The sequence below is a fragment of the Lolium rigidum genome, chromosome 1 (genome assembly GCF_022539505.1).
Source record: "Lolium rigidum isolate FL_2022 chromosome 1, APGP_CSIRO_Lrig_0.1, whole genome shotgun sequence".
NCBI classification, from domain to species: Eukaryota; Viridiplantae; Streptophyta; class Magnoliopsida; order Poales; family Poaceae; genus Lolium; species Lolium rigidum.
The window spans coordinates 7,123,281-7,143,223 of NC_061508.1; the positions used below are offsets into that span (position 1 = coordinate 7,123,281).

Sequence of the window (19,943 nt, forward strand, 5' to 3'; positions counted from 1 at the left end):
TTCTTTGTCAATCCTGTTGTTTGCATGCCCGGAACAAATATTATTGCTTTAATCCTGTTGTTTACCGAGCCTGATGACTAGACTTCTTTTACCAGAGAGCGGAGCCTCTCCCATCATGCAACTGGGCCATGTCCCGGCTTTGGCCCGCGACACAGTGACCCTCACCACAGGTAAAACAACCGCGAGCACTAGAGCCGCACACCATTATTTGTTCGTCGTTCCACCACACAACCTCTCCGCCTCTCCCCATGTCGATCTTTTCTTTCTCTCCACTCGCCTCGACTCCGATCCCGGTCTTGTGGCCAGTGTCCTAGCCCACGCGCTACATGGTGGAGCCAAAATTTGTTGCCCCCTTCCCGCCTCTAAGCGGCTCTCAAATTTATTTCGGATCTTTCCTCCATCGGCTAGGGTCTCGAACTGTTTAGGAGCAGGAGGGGCGGAGGCAGGGCGGTGTTTTTGTTCCTGTTTCATCCCGGTCGGGGCATAGGTGATGGGCTCGCTGTTAAGAGATGCGTCTGGCGGCCTGCTGTTGAGCGACGCCGTCGCTGTCCAGATTTGTTGCTGGGTTTGTGAATTCCAGCCTTCCAGTGTGTTCGTGTCTTTTTTTTTTGTTTCCGCCACGGCTGTCTCCTCCAGCGCCTCCGGTCCCTCTACTTCCGGCTTCCTGTAAATCTACTATTGGTGTAACTCTATCATTATTAGTCGCCCATTAGGCCTAAGCTCCAAGCCTGCTTAGCCTGAAATCCACATTGCACACAACCCGTTAACCTAGCATATTGATTGCAAAAATAATAATGGATCAATAACTGAGACGGTGAAACGTAATGTACATTAATTATATGGCATGACAATTGACTGTAGAGTAGTTTTTGAAAATGACCTAATAATCATGCCCTCCAAAATTAAAGACAATTAAAATATTTTATATTAGTGAGATATTTAGCTACATGCATGGTGATCTGGACTTTTGGCTCTCATCTACGTAGCCCCATGATATCCACACCGTTACCAGCTTCGTGATCTGTGGATAGGGTAACAGAAATGTAGAAGTCAATGAGAATACACTCCTGCAAAACATGAATAGGCAGCTAATACACATTTAATGGGCCATAGCTGGCTCGGCCCAAGTTAATTCCATATTGATGAAACTAATAATGAACTCACTGGTTAATTAGCAGATGAAATGCACTAATATGAAAATCATTACTACCTTCACTCCAAAATTTAAGGCTTTTTTTTTTGAAAAGTCAAATCAAGTAAAATTTGATCAAACTTTTAGAAAAAAATATCAACAAATATAATATTTTGTAGATACCGTTCGAAAATATATTTCATTATCTATATATAATGATGTTAATTTATATTTTGCACATTAATGATTTTTGGTAAAGCTTAGTTATACTTGACATAGTTTGATTTTTAAAAATAATATAATCCTTAAGATTTGGGATAGAGGTAGCACATATGGAAATAATTGATCTCAATATGCTGTTGCATAACTGAATAGTTCCATGTGCTGACAATATATGTTTTGGAGTGTGTTCTCATTTACTTCTATATTTCTCTTACTCTGTCCACGGATCACGAAGCTGGTAACGGACGTGTGGATATCATGGGGCTACCTAGATGAGAGCCAAAAGTCCGGATCAACGTACACGGTGCCTATAAAATGTCAAAACACTAAAATGATGATCACCTCCTAGTGAAAAATAAAGATGATGCCCTCGTATTTGCCAGTGCCACCATGTTAGGGAAAGAAAATTCACGGAGAAGTTTCCATGACCTTCAGCTTCCCCTCCGGGAGATCTTGCAAGAAACAGCTCAAAGAACGATTCGACGAGCCGCCTTCCTGGACGGCTCGACGGGAATCCTCGCGCAGTTCTGCAGCTCTTCTCCTCATTTCTCGCCCAACACCACTGTCGAAATCCATCAGCTTCATCACGGCGGCAGAGATGGCGGCCCTGCTCACGGTGCCATCATCGCCCCTCTGCTCCGTCAGGTCGATGCCCACCTTCCATTCGTGGGCGACCATCCGTGCATTCACCAGCTGATCCCACACGACAGGGAAGGCGAGCATGGGCACCCCGGCGCACACGGCCTCGAGCACGGAGTTCCACCCGCAGTGGCTGAGGAAGCCTCCGACGGAGGGGTGGCACAGCACCTCCAGTTGCTCGCACCACGGCACCACCAAGCTCCTGTCGCCGCACGTCTGCCGCAGACCGGCGGCCTTGTCTCGGGCCACCCAGAAGAACCTAACCCCGCTGTCGCGCAGACCCGCGGCGATCTCTTCGAACTGCGAGGCCGGCATGGAGACGTAGCTGCCGAAGGAGACGTACAGCACCGAGTTCTCCGGCTGGGCGTCGAGCCAGTCCCGGTGCTCCTCGTCGCCGATCTTGTTGCCGCCACCGGTGAGCGGCATCCTTGCGATCGAAGGGCCGATCGGATATGCGGGGCATGGAAGTGACTCTGCTATTGTGCTGAAGGCGCGGGGCTCAAGCTCGCGGAAGGAGGTGAAAAGGACACACTGCGCTTTCGGAAGGTTGGCGAACGCCTCCGCTACTATTTTCATTGACCGCTCCATTGCGATTGCCCTGAAGGTCTTTAGATCAGATAGCTGCACCGAGGAGAGGCCCGGGACATATTGCTCCAAAGATTTCGTGCTTAGTTCTGCAGAGCATAGCATAAAAGCAGAGCATATCAAATTCTTGTTCAAATTAACAAGTTCGATGTTAGACGGAAGGCTCGAGCAGAGCCCGGCTTTAAATTAATAAAGCCCCAACGGCAGAGTACAAAGCCCACAACCACAGAATCATACAACATACAAACACCATCCGGGCAAGACCGCCCCAAACTGAAGCACATAAACACACACACAAGGTCGGAGGGTGCCCCGACACCACCGAAGCCTGACGCCGGAGATACAGAGCCACCAGAGAAGGGTCTAGCTGTCGCGGTCTCTGATGGTCGAATGGAGAGTGCGGATCCGGGTGACCACCCACTCCACAGCTTCGCGGTCCTTCTTCCTAGCCACTAGCTTCCACACCTGCAAGTACATAGACATTTTGTATAGGGCATCGGCAGGTTGGCGGGGAAAGACCCCGTCAATCGAGGATTTGTTCCTAAGATTCCAAAGCGTCCACAGCAGAGCAGCGCACGCCATCCCAAGGACCCGCTTTGATTGTCCCCGCTGAGCGTGGAGGAGCCTAAAGATATCCGCGAAACACGAAGGGTTCCAAGTGCGGCCGAGCAGTTCCCGAACTGCACTCCACATGAACCGAGAGAGGGGACAGTCGAAGAAGATGTGATTGTTATCTTCAACTTCCCCACATAAGGCACAAAGACCCAGGGATGGCCCCCTACGCCGCCGGATGTTCTCATTAGAAGGGAGGCGTTTCCTAGCAAGTTGCCAAAGGAAAATCCGGACCTTCAAGGGGATCGAGAGTTTCCAGAGGTCGCTAAAGAACTTCGAGGGGGTCCCCTGACAAAGTCTGAGGTACAAAGAGCGCACCGAGAACCTCCCCGAAGGTTCTAGGGCCCAAGTAACCTGATCTGGAAGGGGGGAGGGAGATGGCACCCGAACCTCCCGAAGGAGATTGGCAAGGGCCACCCTGTCTCCCTGCCCAAGCTCACGGCGGAGCGGGAGGTGCCAGGAGCTACCAATGCGGGCAGCGGCAACCGAGATATCTTGGTCCATGGCAACGGCGAAGAGCGTAGGGAAGCGGTCGCACAGGGGTCCCGACCCCTGCCACCAATCTCGCCAGAAACTCGTCGTCTTGCCATCAAGCACACTATGCTTCGCCCCCAAGCGAAACAGGTGCTTAAGCTTCTGAATGGAGTTCCAAAACTGGGAACCAGGGCGATGATCGTACAGCATCAGATCCTTATCCCTAAGGTACTTGCTCCCGAGGATATCCGCCCAAAGACCTTGCTCCCCAGAGTAGATCCTCCAGATCCATTTGACCAAAAGACAGGCGTTCATGAGGTGCGAGTCAGTAATGCCCAGCCCCCCAAGGCTCTTGGGCGTGCACATCGCCGACCACCTTACCCAGTGGTACTTGCGTTTAGCACAGTTGGCTTCCCAAAAGAAGCGGGCCCGATGGCGGTCTAGCAACCCATGCGTCCCGTCGCTGAGGAGATAGATCGCCATGGCATGAAGCGGAATGGACGAAAGACATGCGTTAGTGAGTGTTAAGCGCGCAGCCGAGGACATCAGTTTCCCCATCCAGGGGTCGGTACGCTTGCCCACCTTAGCCGTCAACGGACCCCAATCCGCCGCCGAGAGGGCTCGGTCCTTAATCGGAAGCCCCAGGTAGGTGAACGGAAAGGAACCCAACTTGCAATTAAGCATATGAGCTATCGGCTGGCCTTCCCCCGGCGCCAAACCCATCACCATGACCTCGCTCTTATGGAAGTTGATCCGGAGGCCTGACATGCTCTCAAAGCAGAGGAGAATATACTTAAGATTGGCCACCGCCAAATCGTCAGGTTGGAACATGATGATAGTATCATCTGCATATTGCAAATGAGAGACCCCCCTAGGGATCAAATGAGGAATCAATCCCGCAATGTGACCCGCCCCTCTAGCCTTGTCCAAGATAGAGGCCAGAGCCTCGACGACATAGTCGAAGAGGATGGGAGAGAGGGGATCACCCTGACGCACCCCGCGCCCATTGCAGAAGTAATTCCCAATATCTCCATTGATGGAAATAGCAGTTTGCCCCCCCGAGACCAAACTCAGGGCCCTATGGACCCACGCGGGCTCAAAGCCCTTGCCCAAAAGAACCTCACGGAGGAAGGGCCAGTTCACCCGATCATAGGCTTTCTCAAAGTCCAACTTCAGGAAAACTCCCCTAAGTTTCCTGGACTTGGTTTCGTGGACGATCTCTTGGAGGGAGAGGACCCCCTCATGGATATGGCGACCCTTGATGAACGCAGATTGCGCCCGATTAATAGTCCTATGGGCAATAGGAGAGAGTCTAGTAGCATAAGCCTTAGCAACAAATTTGAAGATAACAATAATCAAAGCAATCGGCCTAAACTGTTTGATATTATCCGCCCCAGAGACTTTAGGGATCAGCGTAAGGATCCCAAAGTTGAGCCTCGCAATGTCAACTCTCCCCAGAGCGAAGCCATTGGCGATGTCCATGATGAAGGGTTTCACCAGATGCCAGAAGCGTTTGAAAAAAGGCCACCGGAAAACCGTCTGGTCCTGGAGCGGTATCCACCTTCATGCTGGCAAGAACCGCATCGATCTCTTCCCCCGAGAAGGCGATCATGAGGCTATCATTCTCCCGTTCCGACACCTGAGCCGTAGCATGCCAGAAGGAGGGGGAAAGGTGAAGCAGGGGGGTTCGCCCGTGGATCCCATGAGGGCACGGTAAAACTCATAGATATGCGCCTGAAGCGCATGAGACTCGACTGGGATCCCCGAATCCGTCATGAGCCTGGTAATGGCGCATTTGCGGCGTCTTCCATTAGCATAAGCATGGAAAAACGCGGTGTTAGCGTCCCCCTTGGTGAGCCAGGTAACCCTGCTCCGCTGGCGCCAATACTCCTCCTCCACCTCCGAGAGATGGGTGAGTTGGTCCTCCAGATGGTAACGAAGTGCCCAACCCTCATCATCAAGACCACGCCCATCCGCCACCCCGTCAAGGGCCTGGATGCGCGCAAGGATATCGGCCTTCAGGTCGCGGTTTTCTCTTCCTAAGTTGGCCCCCCAGCCCTTCAGGAATTGCCGTAGCCCCGCCGAGGCCCGTTGCCAACGTGTGATTGGATCGGAACACGGCCCCAGGGCGGCGACCTGATCACACCACCTGCTAGAAACCAGATCCCCAAATTCTGGCCTCAGCAGCCAACCCTGTTCAAAGAAGAAACGAGGGCTACGCTTCCTAATTTCCTCCCCAGAGCTTAGGATCAGCGGAGAGTGGTCGGACCCAATGATGGTATCCGCCACCAGGGAGCAGAGCGGGAAAAGGGCCTCCCACTCGGCAGTCATGAACACCCTGTCTAGGACGCAACGGACTGGGTCAAGTTGTCGATTCGTCCACGTGTATCTGGCGCCCGTCCTACGGACCTCCCTGAGAGCAAGGGACGCGATACAGTCGTTGAAGCGATGCACCCGAGGCCAGTCAATGTTCGAGTTATTCTTGTCCTCTGATCTCCTAATCAGGTTAAAATCTCCGCCCACCACCAAGGGAAGGTGACAGGCGCCGATGGCCAGCGACAGCTCCGCAAGGAAATCCCCCGATCTCTGATGGTCAGCAGGTCCGTACACAACGAACAGAGACCAGACCTTTGCGGTATCAAGTTGCCTCACATCAACCCTAAGGAAGAAGGCTCCCGAGCCCCACCCCAGGACGTCAAAGGTATCCTCATTGACGCCAAGCAGCATTCCCCCCGAGCGCCCCGACGCTGGGGAGTGGTGCCAGGCAAATTTGCCGAGGGGGTCAATGCCCCGCAGATCCGCCGGCGTGAAAGATGCCTTCATAGTCTCCTGCAACCCCACAAAGTCCAGGTGTTCTCGGGTCATGAACTCCTTAATTTGGGTACGGCGCCCCGGCCTACCGTACCCCCGGATGTTGTAGAAGCCCGCCCGCATTAGATGCGAGGGGCTTTCCTCCGTCCAGAACGGGATGCCAAACAAGCCCTCGGAATGCCCCCCGTGTTGGCGCGGGTGGCAGCCAGAACCGGGACCTCCACAAGCGAGGGGTCGCCGTCGTCGCCCGAGACCGGGGCAGCCCCAGTTGCCACGGGTCCGGGGTCGGAAGATGAGGCGGCCTTGCGAGCCGCCTCCACCTCCTTGCGGAACACCGCAAGGGCCAGCACCGCCTGTGCCTCCTCATTCGCACGAATGAGGGATATCGATTCCGCGACTGGGCGGGACTCCGTCTGGCTCGAGGTTCTTCGCTGCCGCCCGCTCCTGAGCACGCTGCATGACCGGGGTCGAGTCGGTCAGCCTCGCGCTCTTCCTGGCTGGCTCCGCCGGGACCGTCTTCGTGCGACGGCGGCGTGGGATCACCTGCCGGCCCGCCGCAGGCGCGCCCTGGTCCACCACCTGGCCGCCCTCCTCCAGCATCTCGTCGTCACCACCAGCCACCTCCGCGTCCATGGCCTCCACGCCATCAGTGTTCTTGGACGGGGAGTCCGCGGAGTCCTCCCCATCCGACTCGGCAGTGAGCAGGGTGGAGGATTCTGGGAGGAGGGGGACGGGGGCGCCTCGCCATCCTCCAAGATCAGAGACGGTCGGCACCCTGCTGAGGCAAGGTCCGCCGCCCTCGCTTGCTCAAGCTGGAGCAGCGGGAGGGGCCAGCCCCTCAGGTTGGACCCATACTGGTCCGAGACGACCTGCTCCACCGGACCGGACGCAGCCGTAGACCCCCCCAGGTCCACGGGCGCACAGGCCGCAGAGGCCGCAGGGGGCAGCCCCTCCGTAGCCGGCGTAGCAGCCGCAACGACCGGCGGGGCTGTCGACGGAGCACCCGCCACAGCCGCCCGGGCCTGGTCACGGGCACCAAGCTCATCCCACTCCTTACGAGAGGGGCTGAGGTCATCGACATCATCGTCGTCCTCGTCTTCATCGTCCTCCGGTCCCGCCTGTGGAGGTGGAGGAGGAGCCGTGGTAGAGGCACCGGTGGCCGGCTCAACGTGCACCCCGATGTTGTAGCCGAGCTTCTTGTGAAAGAGCTGGACCGAGCCCCGCAGCTTGTCCGGGTTGCGACACGCGAGCAGCATGCGAACCGGCTGGCGGCTGATGTCTACGGGTGCTTCTATTCTTGTAGACAGTGTTGGGCCTCCAAGAGCAGAGGTTTGTAGAACAGCAGCAAGTTTCCCTTAAGTGGATTACCCAAGGTTTATCGAACTCAGGGAGGAAGAGGTCAAAGATATCCCTCTCATGCAACCCTGCAACCACAGAGCAAGAAGTCTCGTGTGTCCCCAACACACCTAATAGGTGCACTAGTTCGGCGAAGAGATAGTGAAATACAGGTGGTATAAATAAGTATGAGCAGTAGTATGGCGCCAGAAAATAGCTTACTGGCGTGCAGTTGATGGTAGTAATATTGCGGGAAGTAAACATGCAGTAGAACAGTAAACAAGTAGCGATAACAGTATTTAGGAACAAGGCCTAGGGATTATACTTTCACTAGTGGACACTCTCAACATTGATCACATAATAAATAAGTTCTCTTTCCTTTGTGCTACATATACTCTTGTTGGATGATGAACACCACTAATTGTGTAGGGCTACAAGAACCCTCAATGCCGGAGTTAACAAGCTCCACAACATTCGATATTCATGTTTAAGTAACCTTTAGAGCATAATAGATCTTTGCAAAATAAACCAAGTACTAACATAGCATGCACACTGTCACCATCACACTACGAAGGAGGCATAAATCACATCAATACTATCATAATGACAATTAACTCCACAATCTACAAGAGATCATGATCATAATCTACGACAAGAACTACACGATGCACACACTGTCACCATTACACCATGCAGGAGGAATAGACTACTTTAATAACATCACATGAGTAGCACATAGATAAATAGTGATACAAAACACATTGCAATCATAAAGGGATATAAATAAGCACTTCACTGCGCCATTCATAACATTGAATAAGTATTCTGTGAAATATAGCCTAAGAGACCCACACGGTGCACACACTGTCACCTTTACACACGTGGGACAAGGAGTCTCCGGAGATCACATAAGTAAAACTCACTTGACTAGAATAATGACATCTAGATTACAAGCATCATCATATGAATCTCAATCATGTAAGGCAGCTCATGAGATTATTGTATTGAAGTACATAGGAGAGAGATGAACCACATAGCTACCGGTACAGCCCCGAGCCTCGATGGAGAACTACTCCCTCCTCATGGGAGCAGCAGCGTTGATGAAGATGGCGGTGGAGATGGCAGCGGTGTCGATGGAGAAGCCTTCCGGGGGCACTTCCCCGCTCCGGCAGGGTGCCGGAACAGAGACTCCTGTCCCCCAGATCTTGGCTTCGCGATGGTGGCGGCTCTGGAAGGTTTCGCGTACCGTGGCTTCCTCCGTAGGGGTTTTTAGGTCAGGACCTTTAAATAGGCGAAAGGGGAGCCTCCGAGGGGCACCAGGGTGCCCTCACCACCAGGTGGCGCGGCCAGGCCCTGGCCCGCGCCCAGGTGTGGTGTGGGGCCCCCCTGGCCCATCTCTGGCGGCTCTCGGGTGTTCTGGATGGTTCCGGGAAAAATAGGAACCTGGGCGTTGATTTCGTCCGATTCCGAGAATATTTCGTTACTAGGATTTCTGAAACCAAAAACAGCAGAAAACGGGAACTGGCACTTCGGCATCTTGTTAATAGGTTAGTTCCAGAAAATGCACGAATATGACATAAAGTGTGCATAAAACATGTAGATATCATCAATAAAGTAGCATGGAACATAAGAAATTATCGATACGTTGGAGACGTATCAGCATCCCCAAGCTTAGTTCTGCTCATCCCGAGCAGGTAAAACGATAACAAAGATAATTTCTGAAGTGACATGCCATCATAAAATTGATCATATTGTAAACATATGTAATGAATGCAGCGATCAAAACAATGGTAATGACATGAGTAAACAACTGAATCATAGAGCAAAGAATTTTCATGAATAGCACTTTCAAGACAGGCATCAATAAGTCTTGCATAAGAGTTAACTCATAAAGCAATAATTTAAAGTATAGACATTGAAGCAACACAATGGAAGATTAAGTTTCAGCGGTTGCTTTCAACTTGTAACATGTATATCTCATGGATAATTGTCAACATAGAGTAATATAACAAATGCAATAAGCAAGTATGTAAGAATCAATGCACAGTTCACACAAGTGTTTGCTTCTTAAGGTGGAGAGAAATAGGTGAACTGACTCAACATAAAGGTAAAAGAATGGTCCTTCAAAGAGGAAAGCATCGATTGCTATATTTGTGCTAGAGCTTTGGTTTTGAAAACATAAAGAGAGCATAAAAGTAAAATTTTGAGAGGTGTTTGTTGTGGTCAACGAATGGTAGTGGGCACTCTAACTACCTCATCAACCAGACTTTCAAGAGCGGCTCCCATGAAGGACGTTATCTCTACCAGCAAGGTAGATCATCCCTCTTCTCTTTTGTATACACATGTACTTTAGTTTAGTTTTTCTTTATTTATGGATGACACTCCTCCCAACCTTTTGCTTACACAAGCCATGGCTAACCGAATCCTCGGGTGCCTTCCAACATTCACATACCATGGAGAAGTGTCTATTTGCAAAATTAAGTTGCTTACTGATGAATCAGAGCAAAACATGTGAAGAGAATTATTAATGAAAGTTAATTAATTGGGGCTGGGAACCCCATTGCCAGCTCTTTTTACAAAATTATTGGATAAGCGGATGAAGCCACTAGTCCATTGTGAAAGTCTGTCAAAAGTAAATGACAAGATCGAAAGATAAAACACCACATACTTCCTCATGAGCTATAAAACATTGACACAAATAAGAGGTAATAACTTTTGAATTGTTTAAAGGTAGCACTCAAGCAATTTACTTTGGAATGGCGGAGAAATACCATGTAGTAGGTAGGTATGGTGGACACAAATGGCATGAATATTGGCTCAAGTATTTGGATGCATGAGAAGTAATCCCTCTCGATACAAGGTTTAGGCTAGCAAGGTTATTTGAAACAAACACAAGGATGAACCGGTGCAGCAAAACTCACATAAAAGACATATTGTAAACATTATAAGACTCTACACCGTCTTTCTTGTTGTTCAAAACTCAATACTAGAAATTATCTAGACCTTAGAGAGACCAAATATGCAAACCAAATTTTAGCAAGCTCTATGTATTTCTTCATTAATAGGTGCAAAGTATATGATGCAAGAGCTTAAACATGAGCACAACAATTGCCAAGTATCACATTATCCAAGACATTTTACCAATTACTACATGTAGCATTTTCTAATTTCAACCATATAACAATTTAACGAAGAGGAAACTTCGCCATGAATATTATGAGCTAAGAACACATGTGTTCATACGAACCAGCGGAGCGTGTCTCTCTCCCACACAAGGATGAACTTATTCAGAGAACGAAGATAACAAAACAAAAATAAAAGCACACACAGACGCTCCAAGTAAAGTACATAAGATGTGACCGAATAAAAATATAGTTTCAAGAGAAGGAACCCGATACTTTGTCGATGAAGAAGGGGATGCCTTGGGCATCCCCAAGCTTAGATGCTTGAGTCTTCTTGAAATATGCAGGGATGAACCACGGGGGCATCCCCAAGCTTAGAGCTTTCACTCCTCTTGATCATAGTATATCATACTCCTCTCTTGACCCTTGAAAACTTCCTTCACACCAAACTTCAAGCAAACTCATTAGAGGGTTAGTGCATAATCAAAAATTCACATGTTCAGAGGTGACACAATCATTCTTAACACTTCTGGACATTGCACAAAACTTCTGAAAGTTAATGGAACAAAGAAACTCATTCAACTTAACAAAAGCGGCAATGCAAAATAAAAGGCAGAATCTGTCAAAAACAGAACAGTCCGTAAAGACGAATTTTAAAATGGCACCAGACTTGCTCAAACGGAAAAACTCAAAACTAATGAAAGTTGCGTACATATCTGAGGATCACGCTCGTAAATTTGCAGATTTTTTCAAATTTTCTACAGAGACTTGTGCCAGAATTCGTGACAGACAGCAATGCTGTTTCTGCGCAGCGATCCCAAATATAACATCAACTTTAGCATAGAAACTTTACTTGGCACAAAAACATGATAAGGAGAGGTTGCTACAGTAGTAAAACAACTTCCAAGACACAAATATAAAACAAAGTGCTGTAGTAAAAAAAAACACATGGGTTATCTCCCAAGAAGTTCTTTCTTTATAGCCATTAAGATGGGCTCAGCAGTTTTAATGATGCACTCGCAGGAAATAGTATTTGAAGCAAAAGAGAGCAGCAAGAGGCAAATTCAAAACACATTTAAGTCTAACAAGCTTCCTATGCATAGGAATCTTGTAAATAAACAAGTTCATGAAGAGCAAAGTAACAAGCATAGGAAGATAAAACAAGTGTAGCTTCAAAAATTTTAGCACATAGAGAGGTGTTTTAGTAACATGAAAATTTCTACAACCATATTTTCCTCTCTCATAATAAATTTAAGTAGCATCATGAGCAAACTCAACAATATAACTATCACATAAAGCATTCTTATCATGAGTCTCATGCATAAAATAATTACTACTCCCAACATAAGCATAGTCATTCTTATTAATTGTAGTGGGAGCAAATTCAACAAAGTAGCTATCAAATATAGGAGGTATATTGTAATCATAATCAAATTTATCCTCCATAACAGGTGGTAACAAAAGACTACTATCATTATAATCATCATAAATAGGAGGCAAAGTATCATCAAAGTAAATTTTCTCCTCAATGCTTGGGGGACTAAAAATATCATGCTCACCAAAACCAGCTTCCCCAAGCTTAGAATTTTCCATAGCATTAGCAACAATGATGTTCAAAGCATTCATATTAATATGTTCCATGGGTTTTTTAATTTTCGCATCAAACCATCCATGTCTTAAATCAGGAAATAGAATAAAAAGGTCATTGTTGTCCATTATGCCTAACTAGTGTAAACAAGTAACCAAATGTCGCAATTGCAGAGTCTAAAGGAAATAGCTTCGAGCACACACACAATGGCGCCAGAAAAGTACTGTTACGTGGAACCGGAGTATGAGTGCCTTTTACCTTTCCTCCCGGCAACGGAGCCAGAAAAGTGCTTGATGTCTATGGGTGCTTCTATTCTTGTAGACAGTGTTGGGCCTCCAAGAGCAGAGGTTTGTAGAACAGCAGCAAGTTTCCCTTAAGTGGATTACCCAAGGTTTATCGAACTCGGGGAGGAAGAGGTCAAAGATATCCCTCTCATGCAACCACCGCAACCACAGAGCAAGAAGTCTCTTGTGTCCCCAACACACCTAATAGGTGCACTAGTTCGGCGAAGAGATAGTGAAATACGAGTGGTATAAATAAGTATGAGCGAGTAGTATGGCGCCGTGAAAATAGCTTGCTGGCGTGCGGTTGATGGTAGTAATATTGCGGGAAGTAAACATGCGATGAGAACGAGTAAACAAGTAGCGATAACAATATTTAGGAACAAGGCCTAGGGATTATACTTTCACTAGTGGACACTCTCAACATTGATCACATAATAAATAAGTTCTCTTTCCTTTGTGCTACATATACTCTTGTTGGATGATGAACACCACTAATTGTGTAGGGCTACAAGAACCCTCAATGCCGGAGTTAACAAGCTCCACAACATTCGATATTCATGTTTAAGTAACCTTTAGAGCATAATAGATCTTTGCAAAATAAACCAAGTACTAACATAGCATGCACACTGTCACCATCACACTACGAAGGAGGCATAAATCACATCAATACTATCATAATGACAATTAACTCCACAATCTACAAGAGATCATGATCATAATCTATGACAAGAACTACACGATGCACACACTGTCACCATTACACCATGCAGGAGGAATAGACTACTTTAATAACATCACATGAGTAGCACATAGATAAATAGTGATACAAAACATATTGCAATCATAAAGGGATATAAATAAGCACTTCACTACGCCATTCATAACAGTGAATAAGTATTCTGTGAAATATAGCCTAAGAGACCCACACGGTGCACACACTGTCACCTTTACACACGTGGGACAAGGAGTCTCCGGAGATCACATAAGTAAAACTCACTTGACTAGCATAATGACATCTAGATTACAAGCATCATCATATGAATCTCAATCATGTAAGGCAGCTCATGAGATTATTGTATTGAAGTACATAGGAGAGAGATGAACCACATAGCTACCGGTACAGCCCCGAGCCTCGATGGAGAACTACTCCCTCCTCATGGGAGCAGCAGCGTTGATGAAGATGGCGGTGGAGATGGCAGCGGTGTCGATGGAGAAGCCTTCCGGGGCACTTCCCCGCTCCGGCAGGGTGCCGGAACGGAGACTCCTGTCCCCCGGATCTTGGCTTCGCGATGGCGGCGGCTCTGGAAGGTTTCGCGTACCGTGGCTTCCTCCGTAAGGGTTTTTAGGTCAGGACCTTTAAATAGGCGAAAGGGGAGCCTCGGAGGGGCACCAGGGTGCCCTCACCACCAGGTGGCGCGGCCAGGCCTGGGCCCGCGCCCAGGTGTGGTGTGGGGCCCCCCTGGCCCATCTCTGGCGGCTCTCGGGTGTTCTGGATGGTTCCGGGAAAAATAGGAACCTGGGCGTTGATTTCGTCCGATTCCGAGAATATTTCGTTACTAGGATTTCTGAAACCAAAAACAGCAGAAAACGAGAACCGGCACTTCGGCATCTTGTTAATAGGTTAGTTCCAGAAAATGCACGAATATGACATAAAGTGTGCATAAAACATGTAGATATCATCAATAAAGTAGCATGGAACATAAGAAATTATCGATACGTTGGAGACGTATCAGCGGCGACGGATGGAGTCCTCGTCAACACGCACCGGCCAACCCAACATGCGCATGCCGGCCAGCAGTCTGTCCGCCCGACGCATCCGGCGCGACACCCCAGTAAGGCGGATCCAGACCTCCTGCAGCATCTCGACTGGCGCCGGGTCGGAATCAGCCAGGCGGATGTCGGACACTGTCCCACTAAGGGGGAGAAAGAGGCGACCACTACGGGCCGAGATCTGCAGGGACTCGCGGGAGGGGAACACAACAGAGAATTCATGGGCAGAGGTCTCCTCGACCTACCAATCCCAGTCCGCCTCCACGAGGTGGTGAAGCTCCCGAGTCAAGTCACTCACCGAGAGCACCACATGTTTGAAAGAGATGACCGCCCCATTGGACATCTCCTCCGATTCCTCATCATCCTCCTCAAACTCGAGGGCAAAGAAACTTTCCCCCGCCACCGCTTGCCCCATCACGCGGAGCTCAGGTTGCCGTCCCTTGGAAGTGCAGGCCGCCGAGTTGTGGCCCTCGACGCCGCACAGGAGGCACACCGGGGGGAAGGTACAGGCCGCCTGGAAGTGCCCCAGCCGGCCGCATTTGAAGCACTCCATGTTGGTGGAGGGTGCCGCCGCCTCGGCCACCCGGAGGCCGGGCGGGAACCAGAGCTGGCCGTGGAGCGCCCCGGTTCCGCGACCTTCTTGCCGGCTGATGTCTACGGGTGTTTCTATTCTTGTAGACAGTGTTGGGCCTCCAAGAGCAGAGGTTTGTAGAACAGCAGCAAGTTTTCCCTTAAGTGGATCACCTAAGGTTTATCGAACTCAGGGAGGAAGAGGTCAAAGATATCCCTCTCATGCAACCCTGCAACGACAAAGCAAGAAGTCTCTTGTGTCCCCAACACACCTAATAGGTGCACTAGTTCGGCGAAGAGATAGTGAAATACAGGTGGTATAAATAAGTATGAGCGAGTAGTACGGCGCCGGAAAATAGCTTACTAGCGTGCGGTTGATGGTAGTAATATTGTAGGAAGTAAACAAGCGAGTAGTAACACAGCGAGTAGTAACGTAGTAAAACAAGTAAACAAGCAGCGATAGCGATATTTAGGAACAAGGCCTAGGGATTAGACTTTCACTAGTGGACACTCTCAACTTTGATCACATAACAGAATAGATAAATGCATACTCTACACTCTCTTGTTGGATGATGAACACATTGTGTAGGATTACACGAACCCTCAATGCCGGAGTTAACAAGCTCCACAATTCAATGTTCATATTTAAATAACCTTAGAGTGCATGAAAGATCGACACGACTAAACCAAGTACTAACATAGCATGCACACTGTCACCTTCACATCATGTAGGAGAAATAGATCACATCAATACCATCATAGCAATAGTTAACTTCATAATCTACAAGAGATCATAATCATAGCCTACGCCAAGTACTAACACGGATGCACACACTGTCATCATTACACCGTGCAGGAGGAATAAACTACTTTAATAACATCACTAGAGTAGCACATAGATAAATTGTGATACAAAACACATTGCAATCATAAAGAGATATGAATAAGCACTTCACTACGCCATTCATAACAGTGAATAAGTATTACGTGAAATATAGCCTAAGAGACCCACACGGTGCACACACTTGTCACCTTTACACACGTGGGACAAGGAGTCTCCGGAGATCACATAAGTAAAACCCACTTGACTAGCATAATGACATCTAGATTACAAGCATCATCATATGAATCTCAATCATGTAAGGCAGCTCATGAGATTATTGTATTGAAGTACATAGGAGAGAGATGAACCACATAGCTACCGGTACAGCCCCGAGCCTCGATGGAGAACTACTCCCTCCTCATGGGAGACAGCAGCGGTGATGAAGATGGCGGTGGTGTCGATGGAGGAGCCTTCCGGGGGCACTTCCCCGTCCCGGCGGCGTGCCGGAACAGAGACTCCTGTCCCCCAGATCTTGGCTTCGCGATGGCGGCGGCTTTGGAAGGTTTCGCGTACCGTGGCTTCTTCCGTCGGGGTTTTTTAGGTCTTGTAACATCCCAAGTTTTCAACAAATAATAAAGCAAGTGAGATTTCAATTACTCAAAATTCACAACTAACAAAAACTTTTCTATGCATATAGTGCCACATATAGTGTTGTGCATTTAAGTGAGTTTCTTTTGAGCTATTGCCATGATGAGTGTTAGCATGTGAATCAATTACTACATGAACCCAAATCAAGATCACAAAACCCTTAAATAAGGAGAAATGAAGAAAATGGGAAAAACCCATTCATCACTCACATACACCATATGTCAAAATGTAAAAACTTCACCAAGGCCATAATTGCTTGCTTCCTTGCTTCTAAAAAGCTTTAATATGATAAACTAACACAATTGTATCATTGGATCATGAATCAAAGCAAGAGAAATCAAGAACTCATCATACATATGATAATGGTCACTTGGGTGAAAAATATTTTCTTCACCACTTTGCACCCCTGTATTTCTTAAAACCTAAACCAAACTTTGTCAACCAAAGCCATGTCATCCAAGACCATGTCAAGGTGAACACTTTTCATGTTGACCACCATGGCTAGAGTTGACTAGGTTGACCAGAATTAAATTGACAAAAGAGGATCTGAGAATAAAAAGAAGATCATCTCAAATTTGAAACTTTGCAATTCTTTTCCAAATTGAGTGCCACCACCACCAATACATCACTATAATTATATAAAAGAGATTCACCAAAAAGAATTTCGAAATTTGAAAATTTTCTTCATGCGGCCATTGTGTCGAACACTTGGCAGGCATAAATTCAGAAATGTGTTACATGCATTTGTCCAGCAGTTTCTTCCCTAAAACCCTTTGCAAATGTGATCATTAGCTAGTTCTACACCCCCTGCCTCTAGCCCAGTACTTGCATGGTCGATTAAAGCCAAGGAAAAACCCTAAACTATGCACAACTCCACCATGCCGGCCACTTTGGCATCTCCACCACCAGCCAGCATTTTAACCCGTGCCCTTGTCCTGGAGCATCTGCAATGCATAAGGACACCAACGGTACCGCTCACTCGATCGATCGTGCACGGACTTGATCAGAACAGCCACGCCAAAAACCATGCCAGTACCGTGCCCATGCCGCGGTGAGCGCGCTCTGGAGCGCGCCAGGGCGCCGTGCACTCGAACGCGAGCGTCCTCGCCCTGCATCCCTACCACCGCGTCGACTAGCCACTCCGCTCACCCTACACGCTAGACATGCTCAAGCACCGTCCAGAGCCTTGTCGCCGTCGTCCTCGTCGTCGACGTACCGCGGTACTGCAATGATCACTGGAAAAACTCGAGCGCGTCCGTAGCCCTTTCGTCTGCGCCAATACACGTTGAGCATCGCCAGGACACCGCCTAGCCGTAGCCGTCCTTCACTTGCCCCTTGGAGCGCCAGAAGCGCCGCGCCATGGCCGTGCCCTTGCAGCACGCTCGGCCACCTCCCTCCCTCTATAAATACCGACGATCGGCACCCTCACTCCTCACACAATCTCCTCCCCTCTCCTCACTGAGCACTCCTACACAGTCAATTTCATCAGAGCTCGCCGGAGCTGCTCGAATTGCAAGCTCGAGTCCGCCGGAGCCCGCGGAAGCTCTGCTTCAATTGACGCCTCCCCGAGCTCCACAACTGCGCCAGTAGCTTCCTCATCGACCACCACTTCTCCGCGCACCTTGCCAGAGACACCGCAACGGCCCGGTAAGCTCTCCGACCCCCTACGACGCTCTGCCCTCGCCGGAATCCCGCCGGGGACGACGACGCACACACACCGTTGATCAGCCTCTTGATCCAACGCTCCTCATCGCTCGTACCGCTTCGGCGTGTTATGAGGCACTGACGGGTGGCCCCCGCTCGTCAGGGCAGCCCACCCGCACCAGTTGCTTGTTGGGCCGCGCAGTGTTTGTTTAAATCATTTCGGCCCAGTAGCATTTCCCGCCAGGCCCAAAAATTCAAATAGAATTAATCCAATTTGTTTAAATTCAAATACTGCTGCTCACTTCCAAATTGAATAAATTTGAAATCTGCCAAACCAAATCTAGCAAACTTTATATCGTTGGAAAGCCCATGAAATTATCTAGATAATGCCACTGGTCTCATACCCAAATTCGTATTAATTTTTAAATGATAAAAATAACAAGGCAGGGCATTTTCTAACTTCAAATAATTATTAAAAATAATCTATAAATGATTTTAAGTTGATTCCAATTCTAATAAATCACAAATGATGTTCTCTAATTGATGATGCAATAATATAGTCAGGTTATTTGCATGATCATGGATTAGATCAAATAAAATAGCTATGTAGTTAATTCTAGAACCATTTAACTTGGAATTCAAATTTTATGAATAGTATGAGAGCTACTCTCTCATTTAAATCTTGATCCTAAGTAATATAACCAGGGGGAATGACCTAGGCTAATGAACCCCTGATAAGTATTGCTTAGAGATTTTAATGCATTTAAAATAATAATATGATAACATGTGTAGTGTAGCACTTTAATTAAATTAGACTCACATATAATAGATATGAAATGTTGACTTGGGTCAACCTATATTTCATACCTGATTATTATATGAAGAGATTAAATCTTATTATGAAGTAAAGAGAAGAAATGAATTTCTTTAAGGATCTACCTATCTAAATTTAAGAAATAGGAATAATGAGAGGAAATTATTTTTCTAATAAATAAGAAATCATCAAATAACTCACCATGCCATGTTTGATTGATAATAGGACTAGAGTGTGAACTTTTTGAGTGTTCCTAGTTTAGCCTATGAGTTTGGTTTAGTATTTATACCTCGTATTCGTATATAGACGCTAGTAACGAGGATTACCAAGAGGAGGAGGCCTACTCCCAAGAAGAGGAAGAGCACTTTGATCACTACTCAGCTCAAGGCAAGCTAACCCTTGCTAAATACAAATGCTTAGCTTTACAAGAGCAAAGGCATCATCACACTTTACTTTTATGTATTACCTATCCCATGTTTTTATTTAGATTTTACTTTTGTTTACTTATTTCAAAGTACTTCGATTTATGAGTCACCATGTTTAGAATAGAACAATACTTGGTTTAGATGAGCACTACTCAAGCTAAATAGCACCCCTCATATAGTTGCTATTGCTAAATTATTAAAAATTTTGACTACTCTAGATGGGAACAAGTGGAGTTTGAAATGAAAGTAAAACCTTGGAGTATGACCAAGAGAAGATGGTGATTTTTGATATAAACTTGATATGGTTTTGAATGCGATACCTTTCCAATTATACAAGTACCCCCACAATACCTGATTATGGGTAGGGCTTAACTAGAAACTTGTGTATTTTAGTATGGGTTCCCTCTAAACAAGCATCATAGGGGTTACGGCGAGGCTGCCTCCG

General features: G+C 47.7%; 1 pseudogene; it reads right to left on the reverse strand.

Moving 5' to 3' along the window:
- Positions 1-1,729: 1,729 nt before the first annotated feature.
- The window catches only part of LOC124666709, a 36,448-nt pseudogene continuing 18,234 nt past the window's right edge, over positions 1,730-19,943 (reverse strand).